Below are 14515 nucleotides of genomic sequence, written 5' to 3' on the forward strand. Positions count from 1 at the left end.
ATGACACTACAAAAAGATATTGTAGACTATATATTGAGGGGACGCTGTTGGGAAGCAATCTCAAATTAGAAGTTAATAACAAAAAAATTAAAGAAAATGGCTTTTTTTGCTGCTAAACCTGCTTGCATAGATTTTCCCCTATGCACAACTTGGTTTTCCAGTTCTGCTTTAGGTGCACTACCCAGTAAATAAAACTCAGTGCAAACTTAGCCACAGCCCCATCAACCAAGTTATGCCAGATTTTTGCCAGTGAGCCTGACCCCATGGAAACTCCACCTATACATGCACGCTTGTATAAGTATTTGGTATTCGTGTCTGGAAGTTATAACAGAAACCTTTGCATTTCTTAGTCTTTCCCTCTCTGGATTTTGCCAGCAAACAGCAGTAGGCTAGCAGCTCTACATGGAATCTCCTGGCCAGCAGCTCTCACCAGGAACAAGAGTCCAGGGCAGGAGCTTCAGAAAGGTTAGGAGTTATTTTAATTTTTTTTTTTCTTGTATTGCTGAGGGAGTTTGTCTCAGTCGTGTTTATCTGGTGTGGAAGAGGAAGCTTGCCGGCAGCATGATGCATGGGCGGCGAGTGCCGGCATGAGGTCATGGCGAAAGGGAACAGAGCCCGGCTGTGTCGCACGAGCTGGGGAGGGAGCTGATGTGGCGCAGGGCGGCCACTTTATCAATTAGGTAATGTCTGGGGGAGATTGGGGGGAATTTCATTACATTGTGTTGGGCCATGCTGCTGATGTGTTACCAAACATCTGCGAGGGACCCTGCAGTTTCTTGGGCAGTGTGGGCTCAAGTGGAATCTTTCTGCCATGACTGAGCAGAGGGAAGGGGAGGGAAAGGGGAAAAGTGATAACTTACCTCCAAAACAAACTCCAAGAGAGATTTGTCTTTGATGGACTTCCCATTGAGGTTTGGGGGAGATCCTGATCTGTGCATTGTGTGATGGAGATGGTGGGATGAAATGTTCATATGTGCTCAGCTATCCCAGCCTGTTGCACATAGCCTTGCTGAGCAGCTATCTTTGGAAAGCCCACTAAGACCCTTTGTAAAGCCTTGAGGATTTTTTTCCCCCACTTTTACCTTTTGAGAAAGATCAAAAAGCCAAGAGATGTGTGAGAAACAACATGGAAACAGTGGTGCCAGCCTTCCCTTTAAAAATGGAAAACTAGTGATTTGAAAAAAAACTTACCGCTAAGGGCCAGCTTGACATTCTGATATCTCAGAGCCACCATAAATAAATGACCTACTTCTCCCAGTACTCCCATCAGGAAGGCCTGTAAGCAGTCCTCCACTCACTCACAAGACGACGTGTATCTCTCAGGGATGGTGCAGTCGCCATGAGCCGCCCCACTGACAGAAAATGTCAGGTGTCCGCTCACTGAAGAGTGTGCCCTGTAGATATTTCTAACTTTGAAATCACAGCTGATTTTTCTAACCTAACCTCAGGGGAAACAGCAGAGGTGTAGAGTTTACCCCCTGGTTCCCCATCCCAGTGAGCACTGAGATCGCCAGGCTCCCTGCCATATGTGTTGAGTCCCAGCAGTGTTAAACAGTGCTTCCCCAATATGTGCAAAGCAATGTGCCCCCACCCGAGAGGGTAGAAAATTGCTTAAGTTACACATTTTGTTTCTGCCAGCACAAGGACGACACGTTTTCCCTCCCCCAGAGTGCCAGTGAGCACCCAGACAAGGGGGAGCAGTGTGCCTGGGGGGCTACACAGGGGCTGGTCCTGCGCCTGCCGAAATTCAGCATAAATCAGGATTAGTGCTGTAGCATCTGGGGAGCTGCGCCAGCAGGGAGCTGACGTGAGAGGGAAATCAGGCCCCGTGGAGCAGGCTTCCCGAGTGACATGTTTATTCCTGCCAAGCTCCCATCTTTTATCCCCTAAACAGAGCAGCCTGGTAAGCCCCTCTAAGTCTCTGGTATGCTATACTGATATGGGAGCCCTGCTCTCACTCTGCTGGAAAGCAATGTGGTGGAAAGGGACCAGGACTACATTTTGGCATCATCAGCCAAGGCCTTCACTGCCCATTCAAGCACCTGGAGGTGTCCTGCCGTGGGGTCAGCTTTTTTTCAGACTCCAGATGCTGTCTGCAACCTGCTGATGGAGAGGGAAGGAAGCAGGGGAGGGCAATGGAAAACTGCTGATCGGGGGAAATGCAGCCCTCTTCGTCCTCCCTCCTCCCCTTCTCGCCTGGGAGCAATTGATTTAGGAGCTTTTCTTAAGTAAAATTTTCATCACGAAAGAGCTTTCTTCTGAGAGTAGCTGAGAAATTGTCTTGCCCCCTCTCTCTTATTTATGTACATATATGTGTACGTTTCTGTTTAGGAGGAAGTGCATTCCCTGACCCAGGTGGCAGGTACTCAGACTAAGGGGTTTATTCACTATCCTTGCCTGGAAAACAACACACAGTTGTTGGGCTTAAGGTGTCACAAAAAATGATCAAAGCATCATTGCCAATATCTGAAAATTTCTCATTATGGATTATAAGAAATAATAACCTTGACCTTTCCTTTGAGTCTGGAAGGAGTGCTTAGGAGACAACAAATAGGATTCCTAATGTTTTCAGCATTAGAATTTCAATAAAAATCAAGTAAATCCACAGGGTAACAGCTACCCTTAAAATCCGTGGTATTACTGAGATAAGTTTTGGGTTTCTTCTGAATCCATGCTCATCTTTCTAGACTTTAAACACAGGATATAAGAGCTGTGTCCTGCTTCTTGCTCTTGTGCATGGACACCTGGGCAGGGCTATTCCGAAGGGCAAAGATGTTCCACCAAGATACTGAGGGACTCTACATCCTCTCCCATGGAGTGTTTTGTACGATCCAGGCCTCAATGCTCTGTGTTGCACCATGATAATTAAAATATATTTCTAAAAATTCCTTAGGAAAAAAGTGTCTCCTGTTTGAAAAAGAAACAGGTCAAACTTATAAGTGAGTCCAATTCTACAGAATGTAAAAACAATCATATTTTCTTCAGTAATTGGGGACGTCTTGTCACACATAGAAAATTACCCTTGATCACTTCTGGAGACTTTCAATATTCAAAATGGTAATAATGAGATACAGAGACCCTACCCTGAACTAGACATAGTAGAGCTTACAGGAGTTTTCATTAGAAAAATCCCCATATAGAACATTTGGTTGTTTTCTCTTTGGTCCCACAGGAAAATGAAGATAATTTAGACTGTGGTAAGTTCTTCTTTCCCTTACCTTCTTGTGGTTTTCCAGCATTAGTCTTGGAGACAAGAGTAAAAACATATGAAAACAATTTTTTCCCTATTTCATTTTATTTGTTAATTTTTTTTTCCTTGAAAGAAGTCTCAGGGTATTAATTCTGATTCCCTGAAGAGAAAACATTTTAACTGTTCAAAGAAGACATTAAAACTGGAAATGTTAGTTTCTTTGTTGAAACGTTATGTGAAAATTTTATGTAATTATCTGCTTTTCTAGATTTACAAAAAAAATCAAAGCAAAGACCTGCAGAAAGGCAAGAGTATCTTTAATTAATACCATGGAATGAACACCTTTCAAAATACCAAGTAATTTCAGAGCTTTTGGAAGATGACTTGTTTAACTGAACAAAGAGTATTTCCTGAAAGAATTCATTGTTGCTTAATGCCTGATTTGTAAGGAAAGCATGCTATTGAAAATGGCTTAACTCCAAGATTTATGTACAAAACACAGACAAAAAAAGTGCCACTTTGTCAGTAACTGCTATTTTAAGAAAAAGCAGTAGTACCTAGTTTATACAAATCATTCTGCCTTTGTAGATGATCATGTAAACGTATTCTACTTTTCGTAAGAGTTTAAAGAGATTTAGATATCTAACCTATAGCTTTCCTAGAAATGAACTATTTAACAGCTCTTTACTAATGCCTGGATATTAATACCAGGAGATATATGGAACTATTGCCCCAAATAACAGTCAGGGATTTCCCAAAGCTTGGAGCCCTCCTTTCCCTTGTGTAGGACAGAATTAGTGGCAGTGGTGTTGTGACATCCCTGTATAGCCCTTTGACTGTAGCCTGTTGGGGTGAGCAAATGCAGGTTTGAAGTGCACTTAGTCACTACTTTGTGTGTATTTATTTAAAATGATACTCTTTTGTAAACTTTCTTGGCAGTAGAGTCATTATTTGAACTAATTTAGGAGATTAAACATAAAAGGACCGTGATACAGCAGTTCACTAATGAGAATCACGTTAGGGGAAGAGTCTGATCTTCTTTCATGATGAAGTATTAACTCCTTGGGATATCAGCTGCCAGAAAACAAACCAGAAGGGACTGCTGGGCTTCTCACCCAGCCAGATGTTGACTGAGACCCCAGGGACCAAGAGGACCGAAAAGAGACTTGTTAGAGGGAAGTAATAGCATTTGGGAATGGCAGTTCAGGAGATGGATGATGGTCTAAAAGGCTGCCTAAAAAACATCCAGGAGTAGATACATATACCTTTGGCATGGCTGCACAGGCAGGGAAATGATTTTTTTCCCAAAAAATTGTCCTCTTTCATATCAAATTAAAAATCAATATTAATGCCTGGATTCAAATACTACATTCAAAGTTTGGAATTAATGGAGGTTTCTAAAGTTGTACAGAGAAAAGAAATCATAAAGTAGAGAAATTTGGGGATTTGTACATTTTTTCGAGAGATCGGCCAAGAGTTCCTGTGTTTCACAATAAATTTGGTTCTATTTGAAATTTTCTTCTCTAAAAACTCTGTCAGTAGACCAGAATCAGTGATATTTTCCCTATCTCTGCCCTCCTGGAACCTAGGTTTCCTGAAGAATGTCTTCCACTTGCAGTACTCCCATGTTCCACTGCAAACTCTTATATTTGATCTTTCCTTGCAGACTACAGGAGCCATGTGGACTTGAGAAACACTGCTCACAATGATGAAGCTGAGTCACAGAAAGGTTTCCAGAATCTGGATCACAACTGGCTGTGCTCTGGGTATAAGAACAACTTATACAGACATCTCAGAATAAATGTTTCTTCATCTTATTGCACAACATTCAATATGCATTTTGCGTACACGGAAAGAAAGAAAGTGATACAGAAGCAGCTGTTACAATAAAAAATTTCTTGTTATCTGCTGCAAGGGAAGAGCTTGTGCAAGCCCAAAAACGTTCCCATCACTGCTTTCTTGACATGATTGCTTCTGCTCCCAACCTGGTGCTGCTTTATTAGGAAGTAAATAGAGATTCCTCTGTGTCTGAGGACAGCTGTGAGCTAGAATTTACCAAAATGCCCTGCCAAACCCGTGTCCCACCTGACCCAGGAGAAGGAGTTTCTGCTCCACATGTCTGCATCAATACCCATCACCTGTAGGAAATCTCCCATCCAAAGAGATGGGGAAGGCCCTCCCTGCACAAGTGCTGGCCTGGAAGAAAACAAGGCTATAAGAAGCTTGTGGTGAGCAGCCTTTGTCTTAGCCTTTGCTGAGAACAGCTTTTGGTACTCTGTAGAGCTGGATAGCGAGGTATCTGGCACTTGCTATGCACAGGAAGTTGGTGTGGTGGGTCCATTTGGCCCTTTTGGATAGGAGCAGCATGAGTGACAGCAGTAGGTTTGCTGGGCTCCTGCTTGCATGGGACACTGTGGTTTATTGTGTACACACCTGGTGTATGTTGTCCTTCTGTGCTGTTATCACAGCTGAACAGAAATTGTAACACCACTGTGTTACTATTCTTGGTGCAAATGCTAATGGCCACCTAAGTCTAGAAAAGTAAATAAGTTGTCCATGAAATGCTACATTCCGGCTGCACTCAGCAATGGGAAGCTGTCTTGCCTCCAGCCCTCTAATTAGTGTGCTTATGAATACTCAGTTTAAGTTGGGCCTTTTTCAACCTTACTTCAGTCAAATTAAGTCTTCTTAAGTTATATTTTATACAATGGAGGCCTGAAACTTCTGCTGATCCCTTGCAATCTGTGTGAAGCTTGCTGGTGGTAGGTAGGACAAGTGTGAAGTTATTTATTTTCTGAGGTGGGGTTGTTTTTTTTTTTACCCTAAAAAAAAGCTAAATTTCAAGAAGAGGATAATATATTCCCTTCTTTCCAGAAATTCATGAAGTCTTTTGCCTTCCTGGCCATATCAGCCCCATGCCTTGAAATGCTTTTGCCTATTGGCTTGTGTGTGTGCACATACTCCTGCTGCAAATTTTTGTGTGTGCATATTTATATCTTGGTGGCTGTGTTGCCAAGGAGCTCTGAGAGAAAGCAGAGCTGAGATAACTTCTAATCCACCTTTCTGTGATAATGTGGCGCAAAGTGAAAAAAGCCAGGGGTCTTTCTCTGCTCTAGGTTTGGTAGACTGGGGCCTTTAACACGCACTTGGGACTTTGCTCTTTCTGTCTCAGGGTTAGTGCTTGGCAGGGGAGAAAGCAAGTATCTGGGTAAATGGAAACTGTAGGCCTTTGCTTGAGGGAGACTTAGAAACGGAATGAATGTTTCTGATTGGGTCTGGGCAGATGGCCACTGTCCTGTTATCTGTGCCTTCTATCAAAGTGCTCTGTTTAGTTTTCCTTGTCCATCCTTTTGGAAAAGGAGTCACAGAGTTGGAGGTGTGTGAGTCCTGCCTGGGCTGCTGTTGCTTTCCTGGTTAAGAAGAGGGATGGACATAAAATGATTACCATTCCTCAGTAGTTTTTCAAATGTGGAAGTCCCTGTCCTTAGTTTCTGTTCCCCTGGAGGATCTCTGGACTGTCTGCAGAGGCAGCAGGAATCCAAAACAGGCAATGACCTCCTGGTCCTTTCTTTCATCACAGAATTTTGTTGCTTTTACTCAAAGCAGAGCCCCAGTTTTCCTTATCTGGTAGAGTGTCCAGACTGCTGGACCATTCTGTAGTTGGGTGATGATCCTTTCTTCTTCTCAGAAACTCTTCTCTTGAGTTGAGACAGCCATGCTTGAGCTGCAATGCCTGATGTTTATCCAAAACCCTGCTAAAAGCAGGTTTGTTTTTGGAGTAGGCATTGTCTGAGGAAAGTGTTCTTCATAGCAGAATTCTTGACTTGGCTCCTGCCTTCATTACTTGTACATAATATAATGTGTGCTTCTTGGTAGCATGGACTTGCAGAGCTGTTTTTGCTGATATTACCCTTGCGCAGCAAATAGAAAGAGACAGTTTGACAGAGAATCTTTGAGGGATAATTAATTTTTCATTTTGACAAGGGTTTCAATTAAGTGTGTTACTCTTCTTCATCTTCTGGATATCATGAATAATGGGCCAAATGTTCCCATGGTGTAACTGCATTAATGACCACAAATAAGATGTAAACACATGCGCCATCATTTGAAGTTTTGTCATCCATAGGCTTTTTAGGATGTTCAGTGCTTTTGCCTTTTCCATCTCCATTTGTTGTCTGGCTTGGCTTTTCGGAGTCTTATTAGACTATAAAGAGAGATCTAGAATATGGAATGCACACTTGGCTTCTCGCTTGTAGTGTTACTGATAGGATGATATGTTCTATAATTTAATGCTTTTGAATGGATGCATGCCAATGAAAAGGCAAGGCATCCATACTGGTCCATTTATTCTCAATAAAAATAAAAAGCAAATAACAAACACAGGTGACAGTTTTGTTGTACAAGCTTAGGTTAAAAGACATCAGTGACTAATTCTGCCACTTTCTGACACTGGGTTGTTTGGTTTTACAGCCTTTCCTTTCCACTACCGTGATATTTGGGTTGTAATTTCTTACCCATGTAACATTTGCAACATATCTAGAATAGTAAAATAGGATCGTGGTTCTTGCACTAGCTAAGCTCAAGATGTAACTTATAAGAGGTCAGAGCTCTGTTATTGCTATTAGACTGCAAAGGGCATCCTCTGTGCTGACTCCAGGCTCCAGAAGGCCAGTGTGTCTTCTCTTTTTGCCTCCTGTTCCAAAATTGCTCTTCCCAGCTGCCACTCTTCCTGCCTGTGTGTCCATATCTGCTTCTGTATCTCCTTTCCTACTTGCTTTCCTCATTCATCTGAGCTTCATTTTCATGTCTCCTTCCTCTTCTCTGCTTATTCACCCCTTTGCAGCTTTGTCAGGCTGCTCTCATTCTTCTCTGCCAGAGCATTATCAAGGAAAGCAGAGGGCACAACACAGGCAGCTGCTGTCAGCTCTCCTGTCTGGCTCCACGGAGACCTCAGATAGACAAGAGAAAAGAATAATTGCAACAAGCATTTCACTTGGCCCTTTAGCCCTGGGATGCTCTGTGGAGACAGCCTAATCCAGTTGAACACAAGAACTGAGGGAGGTTGGAGCAAGGGACCATCAAGGATCTTTGCAGACAAGCTAATATGTTCCAGCTGAACATTTGTGAGCATTAATTTATTTTTGCAGAGGCTTTGAATATGGGCACAGGCAGAAAGCACATTCTTGATGAGATGACAAGCTACTTCCCAAATGCTAGGTCTCCACTCTCGAGCACAGGAGATTGCAGAGCTCTGCACATGGCTGAAAGACACCCCTTCATCAGCTCTCCATCACCAAATTATGAAGTTAAGGGAAGTCTTACCTGAGGTGAGTGCACTGAAATATTTCAGCATGGCAAGTGAGTCAAGATTGCTAACAAAGAGAGATTCCTGCTAGAAGGGCAGTCTGTGCACAACTCCTGATATAGCTTGTGGGAGAATAGGAGGAGAATTACTACCATTTTTGTTTTAATCCTCTCTGCTTCTTTGTGGTTTCAACAACAGCCCCTTCTCTATCATATTCACGCCTTGGTTCTTCTGCTTGTTTCTCTTTTTGAAGCACCTTTAAAACGTCTCAAAACCAATCCCTGTTTCAGACCTTCAGACACTAAGGCAAATGATGCAACAGCTTTGTGCCCCTTCACAAGACTATAGTGCTGCTTGCCTGAGCAATGTTGGGTTCCCTTCCTCCTGTGACTGGTGCACAGCTCTTGGGACATGACCAGCTCCTGCCTGGTCATCTCTGAGACCATGCCTGTCTTCCTAATCTCAGGTGAAGCTGTGGTGGTGGTGACTTGATTCCTACCTTGCTGGTACTTCAGATTCTCTTCTCAAGTCTGATACTCAAAGTTGCCGCTTCATGCTGCTCTGCCAGTTGATGTGCTCATAGGATGAGAGTGAATTTTTGTGGTGGATATTACAGAGTGATGAGAAAACGTGGTGTTATGGGTCACTTGAGCCAGGTTTTTTGCTGACCATTATGTTGCCTTGGGGGTGCTGTGAGGGGCTGGCAGAATCTTATCTTTCCACTTGGAAGTCTCACAAGCCCTCTCTCTGAAAAATGTATCCTTCTCAGGGGTTCCCATGGATAGCTAAAGTCATCATGACCTTTGTAGGGCTGTGAAACATATTGGTGTCACTCCACTATCCAAGTCAAGGTTGCTGTGATACTTCAGGGTCAGATCTGGAATCAGGGTTCTCCCTTAGCATCTCTTTCTCCAAATGTGTTTGCTCTGGTCATGGTTTATGAGATGGATTCTAGACCACAAAAACTGTCTAAATGGAAATCCTGAGTGTATGACTATCTCTTGTGTTTTGTTATGGGCCTTTTTTACTGGATTGGTGTCTAAGCCTGCTCTGTACCTGTTCATCAGAGAATGCTTTTTCTTTAAATAATTATCCTCAGGATCCGACTTAAGTGAGTAGAAATAAATGTGTGCAGAGTCAGTAGGTGTTGTGAGAAGAGGAGCAGAGCCTGCAGAATTGCCGTTGCTCCACTGTCTTCCTCCAGGCTCATGTTCTGGTGATACAAAAAATAGAGATTAACTGAGTGTGCAAGGTGTTCAAACATTAGGAAAATCATAGTGAGAAAGCAGTTTTGGACTGTCATAATTGTATTATGAAGTGAATAAAATAAAACCTGCATGCTTGAGGAAAGTGCTTTAATGTGAAGTGATACCTGCCTTTAGCAGAGTGATTCTCAAGTCCGTTCAAGAAGACAAAATGCTCATATGTGGAAGAATAAAAATGTAGCATGTGTGCCTATAGAACAAGTTTTTGTTGCAGCTGAGTAGTTGTAATAGAGTATCATAAAGTAGAAAACAGAGAAAGTATTACATATTTCAGACCCAAATGGGAGAACAGTGCAATATTTATTAGAGGCCGGACACTGGATCTATTTAGAAAAAAAAAGAAAAGCTCTACTTGGAATTTGACATCTGCCTGGTAGCTGGATCCATTCCTGCTTTAACAGCCCACACAGAGTGACACTCTGCAAACACAACATTGTCACCTGAACAATTCACTCAACAGCTCGCTCTGCTGTCAATCACAGCAGACATGTTTCTCTTCTTAAAAAAATTTTTTATACCCCCTCATTTTTTTTCTTTTGTCTCCAAGTCTTTGTTGATGTTGACAGCTCATCCTTTGGCCATCATTCATCCTGGCTACTGCAAACTTTGGAGAAAATAAAAACCCTGCTCCCCTAATCAGATTAGAGGGCTTGCAAATTGAATTCAGCCCCTCTCAGTGTCCCCTCAGCTGGCTGTCATTAGGAGCAAAGGCTGGCCCTTGGCAGAGGTCCAAACACCAGCTAACTGAATTTGAGATGCTGGAGTCTTGACAGGCCAACGAAGGTAATTGAAGAGCTGTGGGGATCTTGTAAAATTTCAGGCAGTAGGGATTACACTGGGGGGATCTTCAGGACCCATCAGTAAAAAGGGACAGACCACCGAAAAGCAGCTCTCCTCATTGTTAAGACTGACACAGATGAATAGAGGAAAAATACTGAAATGCAAAAATTAGGTTTTTGACTTACTGACTTCTTTGCCCCCTTCTCTGCCTCTGTCTTGACTGAATGCCCAAATCCAAACATCATTGACTGGTCATAGTTCAGAAATGTCTGGAGGCCTCAGCTATTCTGTAAACATGAGGAAATAGTAAATGCTGTGTTTGAATAACTTTAGTTCTTAAAATATTAAGAACAGAAAAGCAAGCATACAAACTCATGCTTAGATTTATTTTCTGAAGTATCTTATCCTGGAGGCCTGATAAGTCTTCACTCCATATAACTTTGCCTTTCAGTTCAAGTTGTCTTGCTTCAGCTGAGACCAGCTATTTCACAGCAGAACTCCACATTGTCTCAGTCACTGATGTCTCTTCTACCATTAGAATTTGCTAAATATACCAAGGCAGAGGGGAAACTCTTTTTAGCCAGTGTTCCAGCACTTGTAAGTACTTGTCTTGGCAAAAATGTTTTGGATTTTATCCACATGTAGAAAGGTTCTGATGGGGAAAACATTAATGTTGTGGTCTGTCAATACTTGTGGATTTGGGATTACTTTAGCAAATTGTTACACCAGAGGACAGGCACCACAGATCCCATAGATTTACCAGAGCAAGACTAACTTCAAAAGAGAATAACTGGACCTAACTGTGCTCCTTGAGGTGCAGTATGCAGACCATGGAAGAGAAGAATCCCACTGTAAAAATGTTAAGTCGTTTAAGAAGATCTAAACTAATGATGAGGCATATAGGTGGACCTGTCCTGGGCACAAGAAAGTAGCACAAAATGTGCAGATGCCCTCCCTATCTGTGCACCTTCCCCTTTCAGAAGGAGCAAGCTGATCCCAGCAGCCTGTATCCTTGATCTCTTTAATATCACAGTTACTGTATTGACTGTATCCTTGATTAGAAATCTTCACGTTCGTGGTTTTTAAAAGTCACACTCTTCCCTCTGCACCATCCCCCAAGAGAAAGATGTTTTGCCGAAGAAAACCACATTTCAAGGACTCCAGGCCTGACACACTCTCAGGACACTTCATCTGTTTCTCAACCCAAGCCCAGCTCTATGCCAGCTACATAATTTTAGCTGAGCTACTGGTGCATATTTGGTCTCTCACCATTTAACATTGTTATCAGCTGCCTCAGCCTCCCATCCATCATTCGAAGTACAGTTTAGGAAACCAGAATAACACAACATACATTACAGGCAGTCTTCAACTTCTGTAGACTTGCACAGCCCTAGGGATGGCAAAGGAGCTATGCTCATTTAAAAGCAAAAAATAAAATAAATTTCTAAGGTCTTGTTCTGTTCATGCAGTGTTATAAGTAGGACCAGAAGTGTAACCTGCTGCTGAAATTGTTGATCAAGGTCCAACTGCCCATAACTTCACCAGGTTATATCCCCTTTCAGTACTAAATGTTTGCTTTGGACTGGTTTAATATGATAATGGGGGATTTAAGACTTTAGCTCTTCTGATCATTTATGTGGAAGACCACATGATGCCATATGATATTCCCAGTGTGTGCTTCCTTGGGTCTTCCTGTGATTTATAAGAATTTGCCATTGTTCTTCTACTGATGGCTGCTGCATAGCTGGGCATAGTCTTTGTGCACTGAATGGGATCTGTGCAAGGTAACAGAACTAAACACATGGTATGTTCACCACCCATGGGCTGATTTAAGGGTCACAGGGTAGCCATGGTTTTGGCACTTCCCAACTTGTGAGTGCTTAACTCCATGACCTGCCTTTTATGTCTGTTCCTTTCTACTTTTCACTTTAGGATGTGGGGTAATCTTCTGTAGAGAGGGGATGAAAGGAGGAAAGAAACATGCAGGCTTATCAGTTGGAGAAGGTAACTCTAAAAACAACTGGAAGTGTGACATGTACTCTCTTTCAATAGGGAAAATGACTGGAATGTCTCCATCTATTGTAGAACATCTGAATTTTCTAGGGAAAAGTTATTACATTTTTATTATATTTTAAAATTTGAATTAATTATCTTTCTGAGTAATTAAAAACAAGTCCAGCTTGCCTTTTTTTTAGGGGGGGAGGTGGGGAAGGACAGGAATGGTGTGTATAACCGACTCTTTGCCATGAGTTTTGGGAGGAACATATTTAACGTGGTACATGCAGAAGCTGTACAACCTCCTTAGTTACTAGAAACCAACAAGGTACATTTTGGGGAACTTTTAATGACCTGAAGGGGCAGAGAAGTCAAGTCTTCATAGCTTAATCATCTGCCACCTAGAATTGCTGGGTTACATGAAAGCTGAATTCTGCTAAAAAATTTGCAACACAGATGCAGAGGCCTCTACATAGTCCCAGGAACTCATTAATTCCTCTTCATTCTGATAGATCTGAAATCACTTCAGGATGATCACAAAGGCCTCAAATTAAGTTCAGGTGATCCCTTCTGTTGAATGACAGCCATGCCCTTAAATTTACCAAGTTTGAAAGCCTGACATAAAACATTACACTGAATGTTTTTCAGTACTCAAATATGAGTATTTACTCCCAAATAGCAACATGAAATAACATCCCAGAGCTTATCCCTGTACTTGAATGCATTGAATTTTAAAAACCCAAAACACAGTTTTTAAATCCTCTCAGACTCCAATGAGAGACTCCTGGTAAACTAAATATGGGTAGAGGACCCTTTTGTCTTGTCCAGGCCAGAGTGTGTGACTTGAAACTATCAAATTGATGACCTCCGCACTCCTGATAACACTGCCTTCTGTACGTTATACTTTCCATCTAGATGGACATATGTAATTCATACTTCCTTAGAACAAGGTTTCTATATAACTGTAAAGTATTACTTGGGAAGATCAGTACTCACAGAATAGGGCAAAAGAGCATTTTTTCTTTTCCTAAACAGCAATATTTTTCTCTTCAAGCCTTCTCCTTCTACCTACATTTTGGTCTGCAAAGAGCCCTTTGCATGATAGGAAACTCTATCCACCCAATCCATTACTACAGAAAAACCTTTGGAAACTGTTGGTCAGCAGTGGCCAAAGTTGAAAAGGGTGCACCTTATGTAAAGGAACTCCAAGAGGATTATGACTTGACTACGTTTGCAGTGCCCCTATGGAGCAGGGCCTCAGTTAAGCAGAATGGGTATGTGGTACCTAGCAGCTGCCTCTTCCTCTACATATGACAATTGTCATATGTATACATCAACTGGTGTATATTCAGCTTGCTTTTTATCCTTGGTCTGGTTGTGATGTGTGAGGTCTCTAGCTCAGGTGAGGTGAGTGAAGAGGGTGTGGGGATCTTTGTGCTTCTGACTCTGCTTGTGAAGTTTGTTATTGTCCTAGAGTGCTTCTTTTTCTATAAGATGTACTCCAAAAGGAGACTTGTCAGGAATTTGCCATGAAACCACTTTAGCAAAAGCCTCCCTAAAGAAGAAAACAAAAGTCCCTTCAAGAGCTGTCCTTGTTTTCTAACCTCTCTAAGTTTGCATCTTCTGCCTGCAGTTTTCGTCTTCTAAAACTTAACAGATACCTCCTCTTGCTATACTACTTTTCTAATAGGCAGCCTCTCCAAAGTGGCCTTGTGTGTGTTGGCTGTACAGCTGAGAGTGAGGCCTCACTTTGTGTAATGGTTTAATTATAATGTCAATGTGGATTCATTAGCATGACAGCTGTCACTGTAAATGGGTGAGCAGGGAGGCTTTTGGACCTCCTGGGGTCAGGGTAATTGATGTAGTGAACAGAATACTGTATTCACTGAACAATGGGATGGGTTTCCATTCTGACCCTGGAAGGGCAATCAGTGTAAGCGGGGAATCGATAGCAGCTGAATTTTCATCCATGATCAGATT

General features: G+C 42.2%; 1 long non-coding RNA gene across 3 annotated transcripts in view; it reads left to right on the top strand.

Moving 5' to 3' along the window:
- LOC109144455 overlaps positions 1 to 13469 on the top strand; it is a 58744-nt gene extending 45275 nt beyond the window's left edge. For 2 of the 3 annotated variants that reach the window (XR_005601577.1, XR_002045245.3), the window contains 2 exons: positions 351 to 465; positions 4857 to 13469. This is a non-coding gene — a long non-coding RNA (uncharacterized LOC109144455). The remainder of the gene's footprint in view (positions 1 to 350; positions 466 to 4856) is intronic. The other variant, XR_002045246.3, reaches the window with a different exon arrangement.
- The last annotated feature ends 1046 nt before the right edge of the window (positions 13470 to 14515 follow it).

The sequence above is a fragment of the Corvus cornix genome, chromosome 2, assembly GCF_000738735.6.
Source record: "Corvus cornix cornix isolate S_Up_H32 chromosome 2, ASM73873v5, whole genome shotgun sequence".
Taxonomy (NCBI): Eukaryota; Metazoa; Chordata; class Aves; order Passeriformes; family Corvidae; genus Corvus; species Corvus cornix.